Source organism: Triturus cristatus, chromosome 4_1 (genome assembly GCF_964204655.1).
Source record: "Triturus cristatus chromosome 4_1, aTriCri1.1, whole genome shotgun sequence".
Taxonomy (NCBI): domain Eukaryota; kingdom Metazoa; phylum Chordata; class Amphibia; order Caudata; family Salamandridae; genus Triturus; species Triturus cristatus.
The window spans coordinates 406,111,270-406,122,810 of NC_140585.1; positions in this window are offsets into that span (position 1 = coordinate 406,111,270).

Genomic DNA, 11,541 nt, shown 5'->3' on the forward strand with positions numbered 1-11,541 from the left:
CCCGGCGCCGTTTGTTCCTTCCCCGGTCCCTGCCCTGCCGCCGCAGCCTGTCCCGCATGCGGCGGAGGTGGAGGATGACTGGGAGGGGTCCAAGGACCCTCTTGCTCACCAGTGTGACTACGAGCAGGAATGGGCGGACGAGTTAGATGAGGCCGGCGGCCTCAATCTCTCCTCTGACATGGGGTTTGCCTCTCCTCCACCTACCATGGAGGAGGGTGCCTCGTACACGATGGTGCTTAGTCGGGCCGCTGAGGTGCTCCACCTTGATCTCCCTACGGTGGCCCTGAAAACTAATCTCCTCACTGAGGTGCTCCAGACGGTGTCCCCTTCGTCGGAGCCGCTGCTGCCATTTAACGACGCCCTCACTGACGTCTTGCTGGGCACTTGGTCGCGGCCAGCCACAGGGGCCCCGGTGGATAAGAATGTTGCCAGGCGTTATCGCCCTGCGCCGGGTGACCCTGCCTTTCTGACCACTCATCCTACGCCGAGAGTTTGGTCATCCAAGCTTCGACATCCTAGAGTGCTTTTCCCACGGCTCCACCGGATAAGGACTCTAAGAAGCTGGAGCAGTTCGGTAAACGGTTGTTCTCTTCGGCCAGCTTAGGGCTGAGGTCGGTGAACACCGCCTGCCTCTTGGGCCGCTGTTCCCACGTGGTGTCGGATGCCGTTGCACAGGTGTTGCCTCAGTGTCCTGAGGAGGCCCAGGCTGTTGCCGAGGGAAAGGATGCGGCTAGGTTCGCCATTCGGTGTGGTTTGGACACCCCGGACTCACTAGGTAGAGCCATTTCTACGACTGTGGCGCTTCGTTGCCACGCCTGGTTGCGGTCTACTGGGTTCTCAACAGATGTACAAAGCTCGCTCATGGAAATGCCCTTTGATGGGCGTTTTAAGGGCTCGAGGGCTACGGCCAAGTCCTTAGGTCTTTCAACGAAAAGCCCAGCCACTCCTGGTTTTCGTTCCTTTCGTAGCAACGGCAGGGGCGCCCTGGCACGTTCCTTCAGCAAGCCTGTGCAGACCAAACCGCAGCACAGCCACGGACGCGGCTTCCGCAGGGGTGGGTCTGGGAATCAGCTTGGGGGTCAGTCCACCTCCGCCGCTTCTGCCTCCAAACCTTCCTAATCCGAGCTTTGTGGAGCACCCCACGCCAGTGGGTGGCAGTATCCGCCATCACCTCCCCCGCTGGCACGCTATCACATCGGACACGTGGGTGCTGCAGAACATCTGCAAGGGTTACTCCCTTCCCTTTCAGTCCACCCCTCCAGCCATGCCACCTCAGTATCACCGCATGTCTGGGGAACACTTGGCGACTCTCCAGCAGGAAGTTACGACCTTCTTGGCCAAGGGGGCCATCGAGTGTGTTCCGGGGCCGGAAGTAGGGAGTGATTGTTATTCCCACTACTTTCTGGTCCCCAAGAAGGACAAAGGGGGTCTGCGTCCCATCTTGGACCTCCGGAACGTCAACCGCTTCCTCCAGAAGAAGAAGTTCAAAATGCTGACTCTGGCTCAGGTCTTGGCTGCCCTCGACCCTGGAGACTGGATGGTAGCGTTGGACTTGCAGGACGCATATTTTCACATCCCCGCCCTGCCGGACCACCGGTGTTACCTGCGGTTCACGGTAGGCCACAAGCATTTTCAGTTTGCCGTGCTCCCCTTCGGTCTTACCAGTGCCCCTTGGGTGTTCACGAAAGTGATGGCGGTGGTCGCAGCTCATCTGCGCAGGTCAGGGGTGTCAGTCTTCCCCCTACCTCGACGACTGGTTGTTGAAGGCGGGCTCGACCCCAGGCAGTCGTCTCCCACCTTCAGACTACGGCCGACATCCTGCATTTGCTGGAATTTTCCATCAACGTGCTGAAGTTGCACCTGAGTCCCTCTCCGCAGCTCCCCTTCATAGGAGCGGTTCTGCATTCGACGCGGTTTCGGGATTATCCTCCCGAGCAGCGAGTCCGGGATATTCAGGCTATGATTCTGATCTTTCAGCCTCTATCCCGGGTTTCAGTCAGGATGACCCTCCGGCTCCTGGGCCTGTTGGCCTCCTGCATCCTGCTGGTGCAACATGCCAGGTGGCATATGCGGACTCTGCAGTGGGACTTGAAGTTCCACTGGGCGCAGCATCAGGGCAACCTGTCCGATCATGTCCAGATCTCGGAGGGCAGTGCACGACAATTGCAGTGGTGGCTCAAGAATCGCAATTGGGTCAGTGGCAGATCCCTCTCCCTTCCCCAACACACAGTGGTGACGGATGCGTCCCTCCTGGGATGGGGAGGCCACTTGGGAGAGGCGGAGATCAGGGGACTCTGGTCTCCGGCGGAGTCCCGGCTCCATATCAACCTTTTGGAGCTGCGGGCGATCCGACTGGAACTGAAGGCATTCCTTCCCTCTGTTCGGGGAAGTGTGGTGCAGGTGTTCACAGACAACACCACCGCCATGTGGTATTGCAACAAACAGGGCGGTGTGGGGTCGTGGACCCTATGTCAGGAGGCTCTGCGCCTCTGGACATGGCTGGAACATCAAGGCATTACCTTGGTGGTTCAACACCTGGCAGGTTCTCTGAACGCCAGGGCGGACTAACTCAGCCACCGGTGCTTGATGGATCACGAATGGCATCTGCACTCGGACATGGCGCAAGGTCTCTTTCTAAAGTGGGGAGAGCCTTGGCTAGATCTATTCGCCACCGAAGAGAACGCGCAATGTCATCGGTTCTGCACATTAGAATTTCCAAGGTGACGCTTTTCATCCCGAGTGGAGTTACGGTCTGTTGTACACCTTTCCGCCTATACCACTTCTGCCCAGAGTGCTGATGAAGATTCGGCGCGACCGGGCCCAAGTCATCCTTGTGGCTCCGGATTGGGCACCCGAGCTACTCAGCATGGCGATCGTTCCCCCAATCCGTCTGCCTCTTCGGGAGGATCTTCTGTCGCAGCAGCAGTGGACGGTCCTCCACCTGAACCTGTCCAGCCTCCACCTCCATGCGTGGAGATTGAGCGGCGACAGTTGACAGCCTTTGATCTTCCTCCCGAAGTCTGTGATGTCATTCTGGCGGCCAGGCGGCCCTCCACTAAAACGGTATACGCCTGCAGGTGGAACAAGTTTGTGGCAGGGTGCACAGCTAAGGCTGTGGATCCCCTTTCTGCCCCTCTTTCTGAAGTCCTTCTGTTCCTTCTTTCTTTGGGCCAGCAGGACTCTGCTCTGGGCACTCACAAAGGTTATTTTTCAGCCAACTCCGCCTTTTTACGGCTTCCAGATCAGCCTTCTCTTTTTAAGTCCCCAGTTGTTAACCGTTTGCTAAAAGGCATTACGCACACGTTTCCTCCCGTGCCGTTCATAATGCCTCAATGGGACTTAAACCTTGTCTTGAAATATATGATGTGCGCTCCCTTCGAGCCCCTTCATACCTGTCCTTTGCGTCTTCTCACTCTCAAGACGGCCTTCCTGCTAGCTATCACCTCTGCCAGAAGAGTGAGTGAGCTCCAGGCTCTTTCTTCCAAACCTCCTTTCCTTTCTGTTCATCTGGACAAGGTGGTTTTAAGGACCCGTCCTTCTTTCTTGCCAAAGGTTGTCACGCCCTTCCACATCGGGCAGACCATCACTTTGCCCACCTTCTTTCTGCCTCCGCATCCTTCGAAAGAGGAGGAGAGGCTCCACCGTCTGGACCCAAAACGTGCGCTCTCGTTCTATCTGAAGCGTACACAGCAGTTCCGGGTGGATGACCAGCTCTTTGTTGGCTACTTGGGCGCCAAATAAGGTCGGGCCCTGCACAAGCCGATCATCTCTCTGCATGGAGGCCTGTTACTCGTTGGCTAAGAAGGAGCCTCCTGTGGGGGCTGCGTGCCCATTCTACCAGGGCAACGGCAGACACTACTGCCTTGGGACGCGGCGTCCCCTTGCAGGACATTTGTCAGGCAGCTACGTGGGCCTCACTGCACACGTTTACCAAGCATTACTGCCTTAACAGTCAGGTCCGGAGAGACGGCGTCTTTGGCCGTTCTGTTCTCCGTGACTTTCTGGTGTAATCTTGTTCGCAGACCCACCACCGGGGTTGGTATTGCTGGGGTATCTATTCTAAGGTAAGGAATCTATCACTGACGTATCTCTTTCAGATGCACAAGTTACTACTTGTGTAACGATATATCTGTAAGAGACATTAGTTAGTGATAGATTCCTTACCACCCCACCCATCCTCCCCGTTCTGCGAACTGATTTCTAGGGTTAAGGTCATCCCCCTTTCAGGGCCCTAGTTTCATGGCACCAGTGGTCAGATTCTTGCATGGCTCTGCGTTCCTGGCGAGGAAAGTCGTGTACAGAACTGTCATCAGCGTGCATGGGTGTCGCCTAAGTAGTCTCTGTGACGTCATCTCGGCGTATACAACGGACGCGGAGCCGCACGACGCCACCTACTGATGCGCAGGGGTACTGCTAGCGAAAAAACTTTCCGGATCCAGTCTGACGCCTGGGGATTATTCTAAGGTAAGAAATCTATCACTAACTAATGTCTCTTACAGATATATTGTTACACAAGTAGTAACTTGTGCATTAGGTAGGGCTAAGCCCCCCGCTCCCTCGTAATGATAACAGTTTGAATGCTCTTCTTGGTCGAGAATAAGACCAAATAAACTTGAAAAAATGTTTTCAAATTTTTATAACCAAAATTTTGTAAAAGCCAATGGAATGGCTCTAAAATAATATAACAGTTTAGGAAAGTAAATAATTTTAATTATATTGGATCTACCAATAAGGGTTAAGTGTAAATGGTCTAGTTTTTTCAGCGCTTTCTTTGTTTCCACCGCAAAGCTCTCCAAATTATCCTTAACACTTGGTCCAAATCCAGATTGATCTTAACTCCCACATAGTTTGCCTTCTTTACTACCCGGCTATCATTAAAAGTAATAAATTCATTGACAACTATTTGGGTTTTCTCCCGATTCAGGGCATAGCCAGAAAGTATGCCAAATTTTCTTGCATCCTCTTCTATTGCCCTCATAGCTTGTTCCGGTTGAGGTGTTACTATGGCCACGTCGTTTGCGTAGGCCAAAACTTTGCTATTGTGGTTGTGGCAGACCATCGGGAGAATGTTCTATGCTATTTCAAGATGTTTAAGAAAGGGGTCTATGTACAAGGCAAACGAGGGGTGAGCAAGGGCACCCCTACCTTGTTCCACTTGTGATTTTCAGTGGTTGAGTGATTTCACCATTTATAAGTACACTTGCTTCTGGGTCTGAATACAAGACTTCTACTGTTCTTACAAACTTATTCCCAAATCCCCTTCTCTTGCATTGTTGCCCATAAAAAAGGCCAGGAGACTCGATCGAAGGCCTTTTCGACATCTAAAAAAATGTCCGCCATCGGGTCTCCTGTCACTTGATTTACGTCGGAAAGGGTAATAACATTTCAGATATGCTCTATAGTTCCCTTTCCGGGTAAAAAAACCGTGTTGTCCCTCATATACCATCTTACTGATGATATGCGAAAGCCGCATAGCTGGTATTTTAGAATACATTTTAACGTCTCCATTAATCAACGTTAGAGGTCGGTAGGAGCCCATCTCCTGAACAGGTTTATCTTTTTTGGGGAAGATTATAATTTTTGTCCGGGCCCAGGTTTTTGGAGGTGCCACCCCTTCTGCTGTCTGTAAAAACACAGATACCAGAATTTCTTTAAGTTTCTCTTTAGAAACTCTGTAAAATTCCATGGGGATTAGGTCGGGCCCTGCTGCTTTCCCTCTAGGAAGGTTTGACATTACCTCTTCTATTTCATCCCATATTATTGGAGCCTCCAGAGCCTCCTTTTCCTCTTGTGTCAAAACTTCCATCTCACAAGCATCCAGGTATTGGCGTATTTGGCTTTCTGCTTCCCCTTGCCCTCTCTCTGCCTCTTCTAAATATAATGCATGGTAAAACCTAAAAAAAGGCTGCTCGTATGTCACTAGCCTCTGTTACTAGTCCTCGCACAGGATCATTTATAGTTAGAATTTCGCTGCATGTCACCGCTACCCTAGTTCTGACCGCTAGTAAGTGGCCCTCCTTCTCTCCCCATTCATACACCTCTTCCCGATGAGCTTGTGCTTTGTCAATGGCTTTCCTTGATAGTTCCCCTTGGATTTCTGCTTTTGCTAGGGCCACATCTTCCTGTGCTTTTTCCATCCCTTTATTTAGTCTTGGGTCATGAACTAGCTTTTCTGCAGCCTGGGCTAGTTTCAGAAGACTGATATTCCACAGAGCCCTTTCCTTCCTTCTATAGAATCGTCTCGCCCCTCACTCCTGCTATTAAGGTGTCCCAGACTACTCCCAGTGAAACTGTCCCCTTATTTCTTTGCAAGAAGTCGGGGATCCACTCCTTTAAGTGGCCAATATATTCTTCATCAAGTAAAAGGGCCCTCTCAAAATTCCATGTTGACATTTCCTTAGTGGATCCACCATGCTCTAGCTGGAATACCAGAGGGCTATGATCAGCTAGCACTCTAGGATGTCTACACATTTTACTTCTACCCAGTAGTGAAGAGGAAACGAAGTAGTAGTCCAACCTAACGTGTTTCTGGTGAGGAGCTGAGTAAAAAGAAAATCCCTGCTCCTCGGGTCTTTTGACCGACCAAACATCCACCAACCTGTGTACCTGACATAGATTGCATAGTCCTTTAAATACCCTTGGCTTTCACCCTTAATATCTTTGTCCCTGTCCCCATTTGGCTTCCAATTGGAAGGGGCCAATGTGCCAATTCATTGGTTAACCATTCCAGTAAGGACGGATCATCCACATTGCTGCCATAAATTTAACATTGAGTGAAATTCGGAAGGTCTAGCGTTTTCCCATTTACAATAACACACCGGCCTAACCCATCTGATCTGACTTTGTCGAATTGAATTGATTTCTATCTAGATAGTATTGCAACCCCCTTGTATGAGTTCCCTGAGTCGTTGCCCCTATCATTGTATACCCAAGATGTTTAACACATCCTTTTGTGTCCCATCAAGATTTGTCTCTTGCAAGCAAACAATGTCAGCCTGTAGGAATTGCAACCCTTGCGCCACTACTTGCCATTTTTTAACATAGTTAATCCCACAAATGTTTAGTGTAGCTATACCTAGCCTCCCCTTTTTCTAGGTTTTATCTGTTTTACCCTGATGTTTAATGTTTTTCCCCTTTCTCTTCTCACTTCCTTCCTCCCCTCCTTTCCTTCCCTTTCCTCTTTCTTCTCCTTTCCCTTTCCCTCCTTCTCTCTTGATTACAGAGATAAAGAACCTAGCTGCTACCTCTTTCAGTACTTTTACCCCTCCCACCACCTTCCTTAGTCCACCTATTCCTCCTTTTGTGTGAGCCCCTCCCCCCACCCTCCCCTGAGAAAAGGCAATCAAGCAAGCCTGAGTGATGTACGGCAGACCCACTGCCCTCCACCTCCCTCCCTCCAAAAAATTCTTAAATTATTCCCAACAGCACAGTTTTTGAGTGTCCCTTGTCCTATTTCGTAGTCTTTATGCTATATCCGATTTCCCCTCTTCCTTTCCCGTCCTTGATTACATGTGATGTCTTTTCCCTTTACTTTTTTCCCCCTCCTTAATTCTTCTAGGTACTCCTGTGCTTGCACTTCTGGGGTGAAACTGCGAGTCCTGCCACCTAGATGTATCTTGAGTCTGCCCTAATGTTGCAGGAAGACCTCAGCTCCAAGGTTTTGAAAAGGGGTAAAAAGCTGCCGTAAGCGCCACCGTCGTGCAACTGTTGCGTGTGTGAGATCTGGACGCACAAAAAATGAGACCTCGTTGCAGACTTTCGGAGCATTAGGGCGGGCCTTGTCAAATATCATTTGACGCTGCAAAAAGTTGCCAATGAAAACCAACATTGCTCTCGGTCTCTCTCCGGCTTCCTGAGTTTGTTTCCTCCTGAATAGAGGAAAGTGATGGGCCTGCTGTATTTCCATGTCCCAATTTGTTTGGTCAGGAAATTAGTCTTTTAAGAGTTTAACCATATAGTTTCTCGGATCGGTTCCATCCAGACCTTCCGGTATTCCTAAGAAGCGCAGGTTATTTCTCCTTTGGCGATTTTCATAATCTTCCAATTTGGTCATGGCATCCATCAAAGCCGCACCTTGCTCCATGCCTTGTCTTTATTGTCTCTACATCAGCTTCCGTGCCTCTGTACTTGTCTCGACCATGGTCAGGCTGTCTGCAATCTCCCCACAGGTTTTGTTTAGTTTGCGAATCCCTGTTTGTACCTTTTTGGAAGCCACCCTGGCTCAGCGTCCTTCGTTTCTGTTTTCTTCCTGCATTTGCTTGATTGATGTTAGAATGGTCAGCAGAGTAGGTTCTTCAGTTCCCGTTGTTTCGTCCCCTTTCTCGCTTTGGGGCAATATCTGCGCATCGGAGTAGTCCCACTTTAGTTGCGTCCGCGTGTTCTTTTTGTGGCTCCCTTTCCTGGTTTTCTTTTTATTCCTTGATGTTTTTTTCCTTAGTGTTGATTTGGTTGAGGAGCTAGAGCTGTCCTCTGAGAGGGACTCCCCACTTGGTGACCCATCCTCGTGTTCTGAAGCTTCAGACTCTTCTGTCAATGAGTAGAATTTCTCTCCGCCGTGATTTTCGGGAGTGCAGGGGCCGACCTGCGCACTTAATTGTCTTGAGGTTCCTGCAGCGAGGGGCATTGCCCGTGTTTTCTCCCTCACAGACTCCTCTCTGGGGCCAGCCTCCTTAGTGACTTTGGGTACTGGCTGTGGATTTTCCTTTTCAGCCGGTGCAGCATTTTTGTTGGGGGGGTGGGGGGGGGAGGCGGAAGAGTCCCAACACGGCCTGTCGGCAGGGTCCTAATCTCTGTTTCCCCCCCTGACATCATCCTCCTCCTGTAGGGTTTCCTCGATTAGTGTCTTGTCCACCCCTAAATCTAGGATTTCAGCTTTCTCCAATGTAGTTCCAGAAACTGACCATACTAGCAAACATAAAAGCAACAGTTGGCTGGGCGGGCCCCCCCTCTATATAGCCTCCTGGCCTGGTCACAGTGTGGTTTTTCAGGCAGGGGTCTCGTTTTATCTTATCGGTTCCTCCGCGCTGTTTTGCCTCCTCCACTTCTTCCTGACCCGCTCCGTTGCTGTCCTGAGGCTGGCCACCTCAAATGTGTGCTCCGCTACTCCCAAGGTTGGCCGATCCTCGCCCCCACGCTGTTCTGACTCCCCACATCGCCATCCCACAGATCGTTACATTCTTGCTTCCCCGTCTGGCCTTCCTGCTGTGCCAGCAAAACAGAATAGTTAGTGCAGCCGCAGTCAGCCTAGCAGCGAGCTCCAGCGCCTCCAGCCAGCAGCAGCTACGTGCAGCGATGCTCGCCGTGTCACAAGCCAGACCTCCCGTAATGTGCAGTCGCTCCCTGAAGCCGCGATCCATCGAGGGAGATGGAGGCGTGATGCTGCAGTTCGCCTCCCGTCATCATTGCCCTCAAAGGAACATTCCCACTGCAGTGGTTTATCTCCCAAGCTGCATACTCTACAGGCATTTAGCAGACTGCCTTATCCTCTTCTAAATACACTTATTCAGGCAGGCATACTCTTTCACAACTGACTAATCTCCTCATTCACACAGTCATTCATCCCCAACCAGGCAGTCTCTTATTCCCACCTCCTTCTGTTAAAGAGTATCTCACAGCTACCCATTCCTTTTTAGACCAGGCCCTGCAGCACTGTCAACTATGGGACCAGGAGTAGATACACTCCGAGTATTTTCTTTTCGAAAGCAAGCTAACCTGTCACAGCCTTTATGCACTCATCAATAACTCTTAAAGCAACCCCTCCCTAAGTAGGCTCTTTTCACCATCCCCTCTTAGAGTGTTGCCCCTTCTATCACATCTAATACAACAATGTCTTGTTGTAGCCCTCTAACATGCCCTCCTACTATGGGTAATTGACAACAATGTCTCAACCGGATCCAATGAGGCAGGCAGATACAAGTGTATGTACACGACATTACAAAGCAAAAGCAAAAGCAAAAAGGGGAGACTCCCAGTATTATTTCAAAAGGGCTCATGGCATCATATATTTAAATTCACAGATTATACAGAACAGTTATAGCAGCACTGTGGGCATAAATTGCGAAGGCAACCCAAAGGAACTTTGTGCATGTTGTGCTTGTGATATAATGTGTGGCGGCGCAAGTGACAAGTGGAAAAACACAGCGAAAGACGCAAGGTGACAAGGTGATGAAAAATATATGTACAAGAATCAATGGTTCAATAGATTTAGTTCTCATTAGTGATTAGAAGGTATATAACTTTTTATGAACCAAGGTTGTGGATGCGCCGTGAGTTGCGCTGTACGGTTGGTCGACGGCGTTTCGATCCTATTTAGTCAGGATCATCTTCAGGACCGGGTTGCCAGATTTGTAGGGGTGACTGAAAGGAAGAAGGTTCGCCGGTGTGCAGAGGAATCACATGTCCGGGGCAGCTTCGAGTGGCGTCTGCTAGGAGGAATCAATGATCGTTGGGTTCGCTGAAGTGGCGAAGGGGAAGAAAGGAGGCAGGGTCGGAGCCCCGATCCACTGCGCGGGTCGTGGTGAGGGTACCTGGGTAACGAAGGCTGCCGTTGGCAGGGTCGGGTCCCCAATTTGCTTCACGGGTCCCAGGGAGGGTATCTAGGAGGGGTGGTTCGGTCCACGGAATGAATCCAGAGGGCGTCGTGACGTTACGAATTGGTCCTGGCCGCCACGGTCGTGTGCGGTCTTGACCGGCAAGTCAGACTCACCCTCACCACGACCCGCGCAGTGGATCGGGCCTCCGACCCTGCCTCCTTCCTTCCCCTTCGGCGATGGACACATATGAACACTCCATTTGAGCCCCTATATAGTAGTCCCTTGAGAATATTAATTCTCAAAACTGTGTTCTCTAGAGCAATTAGAAGCCCTCTGTTCCCATCCTCCTTTTACCTCTTTTTATCCTGACAAATGATTGTTGCAAACCAGGGCTGCTTTACTTCCAAAGTGGTGATTCCTTTCTCCTGGGTCAACCCATCACCTGTGGAAATGAGCCTTTTTAAGTGCCCACCGGTGCAGGGGTTCACCCTTATCTGTCCACTGGTTCTTTAAACCAACAAAGAAGAGATTGGCACGGAAGCTGGAATATCAAATAACTAGTTTATTAATCTCTCATGAGTGGGACTACATCAATACAGCACCCTCGGGCACTGTAGGAGGTAGTCCATAGAACACAGAAACCATGGGTCTTATATACCCTATTTACAGCTGAGTAAGCATGGAGACTCAAATGGGAGATACAGGCATATACAAGAATAGCTATTGACTAACATGGACAGATAGAAATCACTTGGTCATCAGAGTGGGATCGGAGACGGAACTGCTTACATCAGTTGGAACATCCTGACAGACTCTAAGACAGGGGCTTTCTAGCAGCTACAGGCCTTTCTGAGCTTATACATAGCTCTGGCTCAGTACTGAAGGAGCTAACTACAGTTGATGAATCAAGCAGATTAGAAAGGCAAGCAACAGTAAAGACGGAAGAATCACATGGCTAGCACATGGCTAACAAAAGGGTTGCCACTACCAAAATGGCTTCAGCTCATGC